This window comes from Tamandua tetradactyla, chromosome 8 (genome assembly GCF_023851605.1).
Source record: "Tamandua tetradactyla isolate mTamTet1 chromosome 8, mTamTet1.pri, whole genome shotgun sequence".
In the NCBI taxonomy this organism is placed as follows: Eukaryota; Metazoa; Chordata; class Mammalia; order Pilosa; family Myrmecophagidae; genus Tamandua; species Tamandua tetradactyla.
This window is the reverse complement of record NC_135334.1, coordinates 5,427,797-5,444,385: the sequence shown is the minus strand read 5'-3', so window position 1 is coordinate 5,444,385 and position 16,589 is coordinate 5,427,797. Positions and strand designations below refer to the sequence as shown.

The 16,589-nt window shown below is 43.3% G+C and overlaps 1 long non-coding RNA gene across 1 annotated transcript in view; it reads left to right on the top strand.

The window, feature by feature from the left end:
* Positions 1-13,834, top strand: part of LOC143643152 (uncharacterized) — a 221,236-nt gene extending 207,402 nt beyond the window's left edge. Inside the window, exons 4-5 of the long non-coding RNA XR_013156158.1 lie at positions 13,468-13,559; positions 13,670-13,834. This is a non-coding gene — a long non-coding RNA (uncharacterized LOC143643152). The remainder of the gene's footprint in view (positions 1-13,467; positions 13,560-13,669) is intronic.
* Positions 13,835-16,589: the final 2,755 nt, after the last annotated feature.

Sequence of the window (16,589 nt, the reverse complement as noted above, 5' to 3'; positions counted from 1 at the left end):
CTTTGCTGATTGGCCTTAGGAATGCTGCCTCTGACCATGGAGAGCTTGTCTGTGGGCCAAATGCCCTGATTTATATGGGTATCAGAGCAAATTACTAGAATGCATAGTGTTCTCAGGAATGAAGGGAGATCTGACAGATTGTGTTTATAAGGAAGTGCTGGCCAGCAATGGGGTGTTCTAAGAGGAAAACAGGTGATCGGTGAACTGAGATGTGATAGAAAACAAATTGTGTCTCAAGAAACTCAAGTTTCATAGGTTGCAACCACTTACTGTCCAAAATGTTGATCTTACTCCTTTAGGATCTCATCATGCAGGTCATGCAAAAATAAAAATTCATCCAACCCATCAATTGTTTGGTCTATGTGAGGCCAATCAATTTCTAAAAAAAACTATTGTTGCATATCAATAGCTCAGTTGTCAGGGCGGCAAGTTGACACAGTTTTTGTGTTTGACATCTCTGACATGTTACTCAATGCAACAGCAGCATCCGGCATCGTGGGAACACTTGCAGGAAACCCCACATTCACCGCAGAATATGTAGAGTTGGTCATTAACTTGTCAACACTCCCCACCACTGACCAAAAATTTCCACTGGTCCTGGAGGGCCTAGCTAAGGGTGTGAGCCACAGTGCAGGAAGGGTTTCTTATCATGACTTACAGAGCTAAACCTGATACTTCTCGAGATGCTTTGAGTCATGGAATTCAAAGTAAGTGACCCTGTTGGGACCAAGGCTTTGCCTTCTGCTTGTCTTTGTGTTTTCAACCCCAGGGAGTTTTGTTTAAAAGGACTCCATTGTTGGTTATTAGAGGCCAATACTGAATCTCATTACAGAGAGAAGTGGAACTCAAAGCAAATGCAAGCTGACCACACCCTTCTAATGTATAAGCACATTGATTTTGTCTGTTACCTAGCAAGTTATTTATCTGATATTTAAATACACTGGGTCCTCCCCAATGGGGCTTCTTTTCCCAAGGTTCCCCACTCACTTGAGAGTTGGATACCAAACCTGTTTCCTTTCTCAGTGACCTTTGGCTGAAATGCTCTCCCTCATTGAGATCAGGCAGTTAAAGCACACTTGTTGCTTGGGCCCTGCCATGTAGCAAACTCTGAATAAATGATGGATAAAACACTAACAATCATAATTACTCCCCACAGGATAGGGGTCACATCAGGATAGGCTCCCCCATGTAGACATTGCCTTCTGTTTGAGTTTCTTTTGCATGGCCATATCCAAATCGTAGCACTGACCAGAGTTATCAGGGGAGGAAGGGGTGTTGACTTCTTTGGTGTGGCCAGCAAACATGGTATCAGCTTTACGTGGCACTCCAGGAAGGGAGTCTGTGCTTTCCAGATATGACAGGGATTTGTGGGCACTCTTGTTTGCTTTTATAGCTCTAAATCACTCAATAGAAGAATTTTGGGGGTAGTAGTTGATTGTTCCATCTTTTTGTCTATGGCTTCATACCTTCAGTATTGTATGGGACCAATGCTCTACCTCCCATGATTGGGAGCTTATCACTTAGTTGACTAAAGAAGACATACATACATGAAACCTATGCGTGAACAGCCTCAGGAAACAGATTCTCAAAACTTCCTGGGGAATCCAGATAACAAAAATGATTGGCTAGAAAGAGGAAGAACATGGAAGGCTTCTTGGAAGAGCAGAGTCTGTGTAGAAGGGGTGACTGGATCGGCAGAGAGGAGATGGGAGGGCAATGTCAGCCACGCCAAGCTGGTTCTGGTGAAAATGTGTATGGGGGTGGAAGGAGGCCTGCTTGCAGGAGCAGGGCTGGGGCAGGAGGAGGAGGCCTGGTAGAGGCTGGGAGAGAGCCAGGGCAGGCTCTTGAAAAGAAGTTGCAGGCCAGGAAGAGGGAATACAATCAGAAATTCTGGGAGAGAAATAGCAGGAGGAAGGAGGAGGAAGGGAGAATGGCTAGGAGGCTGCCAAAGTGACCCAGGCCTGAGGCGCTGGCAAATCTGTGCTGTCAGACAAGGTTGCCAGATTCAGCTCTTTACCAGCAGTGTCAGCTTGAATTCTCGTTGCAACTTTTCTGTGGTTCCTTTTAAAATGTGAATTAGACATGTGTGAGTCCTAGACTGAAGGTGTTTATCTGGGGGAATGCCTCCAAATAGTTCTCTGGTATAGTAAATGAGGGCATTGGATTACATGATCACTGCAGCTCTTTCCTGCTCTTAAACACGGTGGCCCATGTATTTGAAATAATCTCTCAGTCCTACCCATGTGTTGGGCACTATATGATGAGAATACAATAGTGAGAATACAAGAAACAGGCACGTGCTCTCCCATGGCCACCTCTTCTCAGTGTCTCATCCCTATTTAAGCAAACAAAGGTGTGCCTAAGTACTGGTCCAATACCTGGCACAGCTCAGCTGCTGAAAAGGGCAGGCATGTTTTTCACTCCTTCTCACAACTCTATGGCCTCATCACAGTCACCCTTCATCATGTTGTCATTTCTCACATGTGCTATTTTCACACACACCTTTTTTTCTCTTTCTGGTTGTTACAGAGCTAATCCCAGATCACCCACAGCCTCTGCCATAGCACAGCCATGAGCTCACCCAGTGGGAAGCAGGATTGTCATTGCTTAGCAACCATGAAAATAGCTCTAGCAGGCCCCACAGGGGCTAAGGAACCTCATACCTGGGGCATGTGGGAATGGAAGGGCTTCAGTTGAAATGAAGATACAAACAAACAGAATTGGTCCCTGAACGTCACTCTCCATGCTGCGTGACACTCAGAGGGATTATCATATTTGTATCCTGTTTAACCGTCTCTCAAGCACAGACATATACCGCAAAGGGTCATTATAAGGAGGAACAAGCAACCAGGGCTGGAAAATCTATAAGCTCTCCCTTAGAGGATGCACGCAAATGTTCACATGCACAGCGATTTACAAATTCAGATGCATACGCATACACAAGTTGGGTTAACTTCCTGTTCCATCAGCCCGCACTGAGTCAGAGGAACTGTTTATGTGTCAGAGGTCATCAACATTTTTGGCTTGGATCAGTAAATGAAGAAAAATGTTGCTCAGGTCAGAGATGTTATACAACCGTATGTGCTGGTTGTCCACTCACACTCCTGGTCTTCCTCCATTGCACAAATTTAGTAATAAGTGGGGAAGGTTAGCACCCAGAAGGACCTGATGCTGCTATGGACCACACAAAGGGGGAAGGTATGGGTGGAATTAAGGGACTAATTTATATCTACAGTATATTAGGGTCTTCCAGAGAGACAAAACCAAAAGACTATATATGTACCTGTGTATATGCATATACATACATATATGTATAAATATATGTATGTATAATATATATTAGGAGATTTTTTTGCATATGAGGAATTGGCTCATGCAACTATGGGAGGTGGCAAGTCCAAACTCTATAGGGCATATCACAATGTGGGAACTGTGACAAAGGTGATGTTGAAGTCCTTAGCCTGAATTCCCCAGAGGAAGGTGGCTGACTGGAAATTCTGGCAAAAGCCAATGCTAAAGTTGAGGCAGAAATTCTTCTTCTGACCCTTAGTTCTGATTTTTAAGATCTCCAACTGGTTGGATGAAGAAACTACCCACATTGTTTAGGCCAATCTCCTTTTTGATTGTAGATGCAATCAACTGTTTATACATGCAATCAGCTAATTATAGATGCAAAATCCCATTATGAAATGTCCTCACAGTAACAGGCAGAGCAGTGCTTGAGCAAACAATTGGACAACATAACCTAGCCAAGACACATGAGATTAACCATCACATGTAGGAATGGTGGTCCTGGTTGGCTTTCTTGAGGTGTTTTAGGTACTCCATTCATGGAAAAGGTAGATTTTAAGATAATGAAAAGAGATTTTTCAGTAGGGTAGCTATGCTACAGAAATTTTCATTTCATCTGGGACCATTTCAGGAAGTAAAGCAAGGAGTAGGACAGAGGGAGTGATTCAGTGATCCCATGAAATTGTTTTGTCCTCCCAGTAACTGACCATGGAAGGTGGTATGGTCAAGCAGGTGGAAGACTGAGTGACTTCAAGGCCAGAAGAAATGTAGTCTCCACCTCCAAGTGACAGTTCTTCAGACCAGGGAGAGAATGAGGTAGGCTCATATATTGAGAATAGTGTAGTGGGCCCTGGAGTCAGGTTGCCTGGGATTGAATTCTGGCCCAACCACTTACTACTGATACTTCATAGCATGGGTGTGAGTATGAAATTTGAGGTTATAGGTATATGGTTAAAAGCCCAGACACTGGAGCAGCAGTAACTTCTCTCTCTCTGAGCATCTAACACTTGTGCTAGTTTCTTACACCCCTGGAATCTACACCCAGCTCCTCTTGAATGCCTTTTTCTGTAGGTGCTCCAATTGGGTCTTAGATCACATCATCAGCTATCCTGTCCCTCTGCCTCTAGCCTTGACTGATAAAACCCTCCCTGAGCACTTTCTGTTTCTTAGTAGGTTCTTTAATTCACAATCCTTGCTCTCACTGTTCACAGCTTGGCTTTCTTCCTACCACCATGCCCCTGTATTTCAACATCAAATAATGTCTTGTTCTCACCTTGTGTTGAAATCCTGACTTGTTGTCATTCCCCACAGTTGCATATAACATTTATAAGGTTACTTACTATCATAAGATATTAAAAAATATTGACCTAATTTCATACAAGCTTAGACCTAGTGCTCTTACTTCTTCAATCATTATCTCAGTCTTGGAACTAGATTCGAGTCAGAGTCTTTTTTGGGTTCCCGTCTTCTAACATATTTTCCATATGAAATTTGGGACAACACTGTATGGATAGTGAGCCAGAGCTAAGCCAGAGTAAGTCTGAAATTGAATAGGGGCTGCAGAAATGGTCATCTCCACATCCTCACATGCAATTCACTCCATATTTCACTCCAGTTTGACTTCTGTTCTCAACATTCGATTGAAATGGCTTTTGCCAAAGTTGGTATTATGTGGCTTTATCTAATGGACACCATTCATTTTTCATCTTATCCTGAGTGTCACACCTGTAGGCATTTCTTCAGCATGCTCTAGCCCATTTTTGCTGTTTTTCAGCTTCTTGAATTCCATAAGTTTCCATCTGTCACAGGAACTTTTCATATTGCATTCCCTCAGCATGTATGTGGCCCTTTTATATGCTCCAGTGGTTACCTGAACTGCTTCTTTGTGGTACTTCCACAATTGCTAGTAAGTAATTATGTGCGCAATGGTGGTTTTTTTTTTTATTCTATCTCTACCAATGGAACGCTTCTTAAAGTCAGGCACCAGTTATATTTTGTTCCCTAATCCTGAGCACAGTTTTATTTGCCTCAATAAATACCTGAATGACTGAATAGTTAGAGAGATGGGTAAAGGGTTAAAAAGATTCTAACATCAGGCTTTTTCCTAATTTTTGAAAGCAGTTGCTCAGATTGATAGCTCTGGATCGAAGTGATGCCCAGCTGTCCTCTAGATGTGGATTTTAGAACTTCAGAGAGGCAGTATTGCCTGTGTAAAAATCTTTAGATGGGTTCCTAAAACAGTACCTGTGTGAATAACAACTCTGTGAGCTTCCAGGTTGCTCAGATTTGCTCAGTTGTAAGGAGGGGGATCTGTGACAATTCATGCCAAGGAATGAATTGTTAGCATGATGCTGTAAAAAGAAAGGCTCAAGCAAGAAATAAACTCGGGTTTGACTACTGACTCAACCACTTACTGTGTCAAATCAGGCAAATTATTTTCTCTTTCTGAGCCTCAGGATTCAATGTTTGTCTCATAGGGTTGTTGTAGGGATTAAAAGATACAATCCATGTTGAGTGCCCAACTCAGTGCATGACACATGGAAAGAACCGCCTAAGTGTTGTGGTTGTTTTTGTCGTCATTGTCATTGTCATTGTTAATACCCCTAATTCTCTAAAAATGAACTGCTTGGCCTCAGCGGGTGGCTTCCATCAGCTGTAAGGTCACCATATTCTCCGGGACAAAATGCCCTCCGTGGTCTCTCAAACTGAAGGATTCTGTGATTCAGGGAGCTTTTAGGTCATGCCCACTCTGGAATGCTTTGAAGTAAATCTTTGGGAAGGGTAAGAATCATCTCTCTGAACTTTGCAGCCGTGCTCAATTGTATTGGAAGATGAGGAAGAATGGCACACACAGGAGAAGAAAGTCTGGAACGAAGGACATTTGGGTGGGACTGCAGACTGATGTTCCATGACAGCCACACCATGGGCTTTCTGGGAATGAGGGCAGGAGAGGAATCAGAGAAGTAGGATGACTTGAATTTATTTTCTTGGAAAGAAGAGTCTTTGGCAAGGGTTGTGCTTTGCCTCATAAGTCGGCAGGGAGGCTAATTGATCAGGAAGAACTGGGTTTGATCCACTCCCTCTTTGCTGGCCAGGACCAGGAATGCTCTAAGAGCATGGTCCCGGGTTGATCCCAGCCCACCCTTGCCTTTTCCAGAGGTCCCAGCCTGTCCTTCTGCCTCGTTGGTGCTCTGTCATTCATCTGACACATATATAATTTGAACCCATTAGGGTGAAATTTTATGGGAGCAAAAGAAGAGAATGTAGAAGAATAAAACGACTTTAAGAAAGGAGAGATAAGGTTAAAAAATGGAGTTGTCCCTGTGCATTAGATAGGATTATATCCAACTGAGTAATAGAAAACCTCAAATAATGGTGGTTTAAGCAAGATTAAGGTTTATTTGTCTCTCACATTAAATGTTTGGAGTAAAACACATTGTTTTGATGGCTCTACAATTATCACTGATCCCAGAATCCTTCTATCTCATTCCTCTGCCATCTTCAATATATGGTTTCCATCTTGTGGTCCGAGATGGCCACTCTAACTTTAGTGACCACATCTGCTTTCTCTCCATTTGGAAAAAGAAAGAGGGGAGGGTAAGGGCACAGTCCTGCTCTTTCAGGACTCCTCCCAGAAACTGAACACATAACTTTTACCTTTTATCCCACTGGCCAATATTCAGTCACATGACCATGTCTATGTGAAAAGGAGATTGGGAAATACGTCTTCATTCCGCGTGACCTGTGTTGAGCTAACTTTTATAGGATTCTATTACTGAGGAAAAAGGTGAGAACAGGTATGGAAGACAATTATAAGTTTCTGCCACACCCTCATGGCAGACAAGAATGGACAGTCCAGAGTGACGTCATAACAATAGTATAGCCAACCATAAGTGCAGACCCTGGCTGATTAGAATCTTAATTCTACCATATGGTAGCAGTGCAGTGTTGGGCAAATTGCTTTCAGAGCCTCAGCTTTTTCATCTGTAAGTAATAATAATAATAACAGTAATAATAATAATAACAGTAATAATAATACCTACTTCAGAGAATCATCAGCAGGATTAAATGAGGTGATGGGTATAAAGTGCTTGACTCTCTTCCTGGCACACAGTAAACTGTGAGAGCCCAATAAATGTTAGCAGTTGCTGTGTTTGTTTTGGATACAGATCCTCCCTGAGGATGTACTGGCATTGCCCTTTCCTGTGGTCCAACTGGACATGAGATTTCTGGGCTGTCATCATTGCAGCCATTACCCACACCCTTCAGGAAGGCCATTATTTTCTCCTTCTTAGATAGAGTAATCTCTTGCATGGAGTCGAGAGTCAATATCTGGCTTGGGTTTTGAGTTCCTCTGAAAATAAAGACTTCACAGCCAGAATGGAGCACTGATAAGTCTAAAGAAATCAGTTACAATAAGAAAAAGGTGGCAGGGCCCCCTCTCCAGCATTGCTTATCACTCTCAAGCATGCATTCAATTTGGTTTAAGAAAGCAGTTATTTTCCACTTATTAAAAACATGTTTGTGGCCTGTGGCACCGTTACAGATCACTATGACCAACAGTTCCAGCCTCCACTTCCATCTCTTCCTCCACATCCACCCAAAAGCCAGTGTTTATGTTTTTCCAAAAGGCATTTTATTAACAGCTATTCATTTCAGGAAAGGAACATGCCCAAGGCTACTCCTTCCATCTCCATCCCAATGAAGGGCACATCTCTTCTCTGTGCTCCTAAAATCCAAGACCTGTGGTCAACTCACATGCCTTTGGGATGGCTTTATTGTGTAGGCAGTGCATCTTTCCATGGGTTGTCTGTGGTGCTGGATTGAGTCAGGGTCTAACTCTCTCTCTCTTTCCTTTTCACGGTATCAACAGTTTTATATGATTTTGGATGACACTGAAGGAGAAATAATGATCCTTTCCATTTGTGCGGAGTTTTGCAGTTCATGAAGCATTTTCATATGTCAATAGAAATAACAAGGATGACACCACCATTTATTGAGCATTTATGCTAAGTATTTTGTATACATTACCTCTAATTTTTATCATTTACCATGCATATTATTTACCCATCTTATAGATTGTTAAATTGAGGGTTTAGGAGTTGAGAAGACTTATCCAAGGACACAAGGTCCAAAGAAGCAACTATTAAAAGAAGCAAACTTGAGACTGAAATTCATTTTCCTGGTTCTATTATAATTTTGTACCTCTTCTGGGAGCTAAGAAGAAGAGAAAGAGGAAGAGGACAAATGTGAGCTATGAAAATGCTTCCCAGAAGGAAATACTTCAGACTAAGAACTGAATTGTCCATGCAGAAAGCTGGCAGTTTCTACAGGTTCTAAGCAGACCAGGAGCCACATATTCCCTTGCCTTCTCCCAGGCTGCTTTCTGAGCTGGGGTGAGTTGGCAGCTATTTCTGAGGGTTACTGGCCAGGAGGGGCTGGAAGAGAGTGGTGCTGCCTTCAGATTGCTCAGCACAATTGACAGACAGTGGCTGTCACATCAAGGGGGTTGTAGGGAGAACCTTGATTATTGTTAATAACAACAGCACCATTTTAATTACTCGTCACTGAGGCACAACCTTTACAAAGACTGATTCTTTCAGTTCTCACAACATCTTTGCAAAGTACAAATTATCATTTCTGTTTTGAAAATGAGGAAATTGAGGTTCTGAGAAGTTAATGCTAAAGGACACCCAGCTTATAAGGAGTAAACCAAGGATATTCCATCAGTACCTTTAACATCTACATGCACACAAAGTACTCATCATAATAGGCTACGTAGTGAAAACCTTAGCATATAACAAACAGTCATGCACAATTCTTAATTGTCATCACTTAAAATTATCGTCTAATCGATAGAATTTGAGCTCACTGGTGATGGGAGTTGATCATGGTCATATATATCTTTAAGTCTCCTACTGCATCATGCACGATGTGACAGCAAATACTTGACACTCTTGATGGATTGTGGCTTCAGAAGTAAGAATGCCCTTGGAGAAAGAACGATGTAACTGGAACTTCGTGCTAACTCAAGACGTATAATTTCAACATGTTTGGTGACGATCTATAGCTTGGCATTCCCCAAGGAGCCCGGCTGGCCAGGCTTAGCATCTCAGGCCCTCCTGTGGGGTGAAAGGGCCTGAGAAAGGTTCCATGAGGAACGAGAAGGTCATTCCCAGCTGTAAAAGTTTGGGGACTTGGTTTCCCAAGAAAAAAAGAGAGGATAAGGGTCAACTGACCTTTCTGACTTCAAAGTAACCAAAGGGATTTTCCTAATTCCAACAGCCAGCTCTTTAAGGAAGCAGCAAAGAAGGGGAAATGCATGTCTTCAACATCCCCTCTGGGAGTTGGAATGGAGGTCCAAAAAGTATTTTGTTTAACTTTAGCCTCAATCTTTGTAGAAAACAACTGTGGGGGTCAAAGGAGCATAGCTGCCATGTTTGGGCCCAGTGTTGTCTTGCACTGGGGATGGTCTTCCTTTCAGTTTTAATCGCCCCTTCTCCGCAGTGCTTCCCTGACCCCAGTTTCCAGACCCAACCAGTCTGCCCTAGTCTGCTTGATCCACTTTCTAACTGAAGCGAGTCCTAATGAGACCTCACTAGCTGTTTGCCAAATTCTCACTAGGTCAAACTCCATTTTTGTCATTGAGTGTACAGATAACAGGTCAACTCTGAAAATCTGGGCAAGCCTGAACCATTCAGGTTTAGCAATTCAGGAAAACCCAAAGAAGCCTGCTATTCACCTAGAAAGGATTTTTCTGCTTTTGTTCAAAGGCCTTCTCCTGCCTTTAAATGCCAGCCACTAAGGGGAGTTTAAAGGTTTATTTGGGGGTAGTTTTGAAAGTTCCCCCTTTTTTGCTCTGTTTTTCTTTTTAGACAGCTTTGCACCAGGGGCAAGGCTCCTGCCAAAAGGCCTCGTAATGCCCCTCTTTGGGGATTGAATTTATCCGCTCAGCTGTCCCTTGTAAATTTATTCCTGTGTGAGATTTTTCCCAAACCATTCATTCCTCCGCTTAGCTCAGGCAGCTGGAATGCAGAAAAAAATATATATTTTTTTCTCTTTCTCTCTCTATCTTTTTTTTTCTTTCCCCAAGAATGTGTCTTTTGTGTGCTGGGAGGGACTGGCCAAAAAAGAAAAGAAAACAAATGGGTGGGCTGGTGGGTGCACTCCTCCCCACCCCCCACCCCCCCACAGACATGAGCAACCCCATCAGGCCCCAAGTGAGGGGTCTGCAGTGAGCCCCGTGGGTCCTTAGCCTGGGCCTCGGCCAGACAAACACCTCACCAGGCTGTTTCCACGGTAACATCACAGTTTAACTCAAATGGAAAGCCACGGTGGTTCGGAGCCAGGAGCAGCTTTCCAGCTGCACGTGTGTGCGAACCAAGCAGGCCCATGGGGAGGGGCAGTGAGTTGGGAACTTTTACTTTATTTTTCCTTGCGTGAATATGGTCTCCATATTCACGAGGCAGGTGAGAGATGGGGGTGGAGCTGGAGGTGACTTATGTGCTTAAAGAATTTGGGTTGCTCTGGGGAACATGGGGAGCTTCCTGCAAAGCATGGCCACCAAGGAGCCGTACTGTCTCGAGTGCACAGGGCAAATCCCCTGCCAGCGGCTGGCCCATCTGTCCAACATGCTCTCATCATGTTCCCCTATCGGCATAGTCCAGTGCACTCAGGATGGAAAAAACTTAGCAGTGATGGCAGAAGAATCAAGAACAGGGGTCTGTGGGTTATAGGAGATGTGGTGGGAAGAAGTAATGGGAAGTTAAAGCTTACAATGTAAGGGTTCTTAATTGGGTTCTTGGAAACATTTTGGTAATGGACAGTTGTGATGGTAGCACAACATTGTCAATGCAATGAACTGTTCTGAAATACATATCTGAATGTGGCTAAAGTGGGAAGTGTTAGGTTGTATATATGGTAACGGAATAAAAAAATCCATGGAATTGTACTATACAAACAGTGAACTCTAAGTTAAACCGTGGACTGTAGTTAATAGTATAATTATAAATATTTACTTTCATCAATTGTAACAAATGTACCATACCAGTGCAAGGTGTTAATAATAGGTATATTAATAGTAGGTGTATTATTAACATATATATCGTAAGAAGTAGATGAGAATCCTGTATTATATGCATGAGTGTTCTGTAAACCCACAAGTTCTCTAATAAAGAGGGAAAAAAAACAGAATAGGAGTCTGTCCCATTATCCAGAAAGAACACATTTGATGTGGAGCAAAATAGGCCTGCAGTCAGCTCTAAGCAAAAGAGGGTGGAGTCCAGGCATCCTGCCGTGTGGTGCTCCTGCTGCAGTCGAGCAGGGCAATGAACGCCAATGCCACGGTTTTGCGTTCACAAGGATGCCCTCAGCATTTTGGGAGGGTTTCTGCAAAAAACATCAGGCACAGGAGCCTCCAGGTCCCCTACCTCCAGGAATCCTGGTGTCCTCTTGTAGACTGGAAATGAGTTTACAATCACTTCGCCTGCAACAGTCTTTCTCTCTATGGAATAAATACACTTCTAGGTTCAGGTTCTCCTTTATCCAAACAGCACAAGAAAGAGAACTGGGGGACTTCCATGTTGCACTGAACATATTCTCATGCTTTCCAGGGTCTGCCACTAGTCTAGTCGCCTGAGCTAATTGGCATGGCTGTGGTTTGGAGAGAGTGTCCCCTCTTCTGTTGTATGCTTGGAGACCCCCCCTTATTTCTTATCTGCAGCTTGGCTGATGGGGACCAATTGACCGTATATTGTGTGCAGTTTAGAATAAGGCACCCACGAAGAGGCAAAAAAGAAATGGAAAATGAAGTCTTCCTAAAGAAGGAGAAGGTAGGACCTGGGGGCTGACAGCTAGCTGGAGAACAAATGCTGGAGGTGCTGAGTCACAGCTTCTCCAGCCTCTAGGTACATGAGAGTCAGCTGACTGTCTTGTTAAGCTGCCCATCCAGCAAATGCAGGTGTGGCTGAGGGTATGTATTTCCAACAAGCTCCCAGGTGATGAGACGCTGTTGATCTGCTGGTCACCCTTTGAGTAGCAATGAGCTAGGGCCCTCATCCCATGGGCCTGGAAAGAGAATGGAAGAATACAGTTTTCCTGCCATTGTCCTCACTCAGGAAAGGCTAAGCTTCTCTTAGGAAATTTTATTTTTCTGGCCTGGTCCTCCCACAAATACTAGGTAAATCAAACACCTGTTGCCAATTACAGTGTATCATCTCCTGGGATGAATGAATGTAAGGGCAATTATAGCTGAGTTTCTGGAATTGCAATATCACTTGATGGTTCAGCATTTAGGACTTGATGAGACAGACCTGGATTTGAAACCTGCCTCCCACCCCACTCATATCATTATGCAACTTTGGAGAAGTTACCTGCTTTCTATGCACTTCGTTTCTTCAACTGGGAGGACTAACTATAAAATGTGTTGTGAAGCATTCAATTAATATTAGCTGTTATCATGATCAGTTATGAAATTATATATACACATCAGAAATCATGAACTGCTAGCCCACATGTTAAATCTTTCCTCCTCCTGGGTGGATTTTGTTTGGCCTGTGTGGTGGTTCAAATAACATTGACTGACTTGTCAACATCTTAACAGTGGGAAATGTGACATAAAAATCTGTGTTTTGGGTTTATGTTGGAAAAATAGCTCTGACAAACCCAGGACTGATTCCCCATATAGTGTCTGTTGGTTGGCAATGGGGTTGAGCCAGGCTGCCAGCTTCCATGGGGATAACACTCTCCAATTCACCATCAGATCCCTTCCTCTCTGTGGAGAGTTACCTCTTCCCTGTGGGTACATACCTTGGTTTCCCACTCACAGATGGCTCCTTTTGACCCTAGAATTCTGGTTACTTTGGATCAATGACATGTGGGAAGGGCTTTGGGAACTCTGCCAGTAGATTTGAGGATTATCTCATCAACGATGCTTCAACTGCCTAAGTGAAAGAAGTCTGTTAGCCTCTTTGAGAACCAGCCAAGCAATTCCCTTTACTGTTCTCAGCAACACCTCTTGGGCCCAATGCCTGTTGGATCTAAGAAGTCTCTCCAGTTGCCACTGACCACTGTCATCTCAGTAGCATGCCTTCCTGGGCCATGAGCATGTTAGAGTCCTTGCTATTTGGGTAAGTACTTCTGTTGCCCTTACTCTTTTGATGGGCTTTTGCTTTTCAGGGACTCCAGAGCTGGCTGGGCCTAGCACCCAAGAACTTTTCTCCTTGAGTTAATGGAAACCTTGGACATTTACTACTGGCTATTGCCCAGAGGTATTCCTGGAACCTGTGTGGGGAGGGCCATGATGGGAAGGTGGCTTGTTTCTCTCTTCCTCCCCCTCCCTCTGTCCCAACTTTTTATTTTTTTAATGGGCTGGATATAGAAGCACAACAGCAGAGAGGAGAAAGCAAATATGGACACAGCATGAAGTTAAAGTCCCCAAGCTTTTGATTCTCTCCTTCAAAGGCTGTTCTGCAGACCCACAACTCCTGGGAAGTACCAAGAGAGATGACTTCTCCCTTCCTCACAAGAAAGATTGCATAAGGCAGGTGACCCCTGAGAGGGGCTGGGCCTGGGGGTGGGGATTGTCTCAGAGACTCAAGTCTGACCCCGTGGCTATTGCTTCAGGTAGTGCCTGAGGGAACTGGGCTCCCCATTTCTCTGATTTGTAATGAACAGTTGCTGCCATGTTTCCCACTCTCGTGGTGAAAGTTTTCAGTATTACTGTGGGGTTGCTGGCAACCTGGGCAATAAGAAAGAGTGGGGTGATTGCTATTGGAAAGTGTGACTCTAATGACTCTCTACAAGCATGTCAAATTCTCAACCTTTGTGGACAAAGGCATACTGAATTCTGACTTTGTATGTTTGTGTGTATTTATGGGCAACGGATTTGGCAAAGGAATTTTCAAATCCCAACCATCATGTCTGGAAACCAGGAAGAGTGAAACAGAATTCCCAGAAGACCTGAGGAGATGCCCTTGCATGCTCCTTCCACTGACTCAACAGGAGAGCAAGTGACAGCAGAGAACTCACGTTTTATTTCTGGATTTTGATAGCCCTAACACAGTCCCCTGGTATGCTCATTGATCTAAAACCAAAGAATTTGCTCTTTACCAAAGATGGGTTTTTGCATTCTATATGTGCATACGAATGGTCTTATCCTTTATAAACACCCATTGTGTAGATTGGCTCTCTGGATGACTGGATTGTTGGCTCTTCATGGCCTCTTTTTGCAGCCTGAGTTGGATGTGTGCACAACAGGCTCAGATACTTCCATATCTCCCATAGCCCCCGTGAAGCTATGAAGCTATGAAGGTAGGAGGGTCCTGTGCTTGTCTCCAGACCATGTCCCTGCAGACTGAGGGTCCCTCACACAAGACAGCACCCAGAGTGAGTATTTTCCTTTACAAAATCAGCACCGGGTTCACCTGGGAGCTCTACAGAACTATAGAGTCCTAGATGCCTCCCAAGTCCGCTGACTGGGAATGCTGGAAGGGAGCCCACAGAATGCACTCTTAACAAGCACCCCAGGTGGCTCTGAGGTTGAGAACTACCAGTCTTGTACATGGTCTTTAAACCTTGTGCAAAGAGTGTCTCTCATTCCTCAATTTAAAACACTCTTTAATAGCATATCTGCCTGGACTGGGGAAAGTCCAGGAAGATAAAAATAAGCCACAGGAACTTTTAGTGCCAAGCCCTGGAGGGGACAGGATATGGCCTTCATAATCATCTTGAGCTGTTTTATTTGACTCAGGTGAGTGAGGGCCTTGTTACTGGGACAGCTGCTGGGACCCAGCCACTATTACCTCCTCTAGACGTCATTCCAGATGAGGCTTGCCGTTTCTAAAGGATTGACCTGAACGCTCCTTAGTTCCAGGTGGAAACCATTTTCTCTTAAAACCATTGAATTCTGGCTCTGACGGGAATTTAGAAATCTATTCCAGAGCTTCATTTTCATAAATGAGGAATTCCAGGTTAGGATCAGACAAAAATGCAATGATGATAAATTCCTGAACCTACTTTCGAGGAGCTTCATAGAGAGAGGGGCTTGGGAGGAAAGCTATCTCCTGGGAGCAAAATCATTCCTTCCCAATTCAGCCTTTAACTGGAAATAAGTGACTTCTAATTTCCTAAAATCCCCTTCAAGCAGGGGTGCACACCAGGGAGGGACTGTGAAAAACCCCCTCCTGGGGTCACCCTGCCTCATTAGAGAAGACTTCTTGCCCAGATCCCACACAGCCTGAGCAGAAAAATTGGGTTCTCTTCCACCAGGAAATGCACCAACCCCCCAGTGTGCCCATGGCTTACATTCCTTTCATAAATACAGATTGCATACCAGTTACGTGTCAACCCCTGCTCCAGATCCTGGGGTTATATCATTAACAGGGGAAAAGGGCACTGCTCTCCCAGAGTTTACCATCTAATTATAAACTTGCTAAATTCTATTTCTATGCTTCTAGCTTTCCGGTGTCTGCCTTGGGTGAAATTTTTAGATTTTTGATAAAGAATAATTCACCCACTCCTTTTCTTCTCACTCAACAAACAGTCACAAGAAACCTCCAATATAACAAGCATTGAGTGCCTACTGTTTGTCAAGAAGCATTTTCAGTTGTGGATGTCCAAGAGTGAACAAGGCAGAAATGGTCCCTTCTCTAAAGGATGGGAAGTCAGGGAATAAATAGGTGAAGGGACAACGTAATTACCATGATGAGAATGATGGTGAATGATAGAGTACCTGGGGTATGAAAGAAACCTCTGAAGGATGACATTTGAACTAATATTTAAATGGCAAAAGAATCAGTCAAGACAAAAACTAGAGCAGAAATAGCAAGTGCAAAGACCAGGAGGGAGAAGTGAATTTATAGTCCACCAGGAACAGAGAGAAGGTGAGTTAGGAAGAGAATAGTTGTGGCCCAGCAAGAATGAAAGCAAAGGCTTTTTTTTTAATTTTTAATTTTTAAAATTTTTATTAATAAAACCAATCAACATAGAATATGAACATTCTTTTTTTCATCACATAGTTGTATATTCATCATCATGATCATTTCTTAGAACATTTACATCAATTCAAAAAAAGAAATAAAAAGAAAACAGAAAAAAAATTCATACATACCATACCCCTTACCCCTCCCTTTCATTGATCACTGGCATTTCAGTCTACTAAATTTATTATAACATTTGTCCCCCCTATTATTTATTTTTATTCCATATGTTCTACTTGTCTAAAAGGAGCATCAGACAAAAGGTTTTCACAATCACACAGTCACATTGTGAAAGCTATATCATTATGCAATCATCTTCAA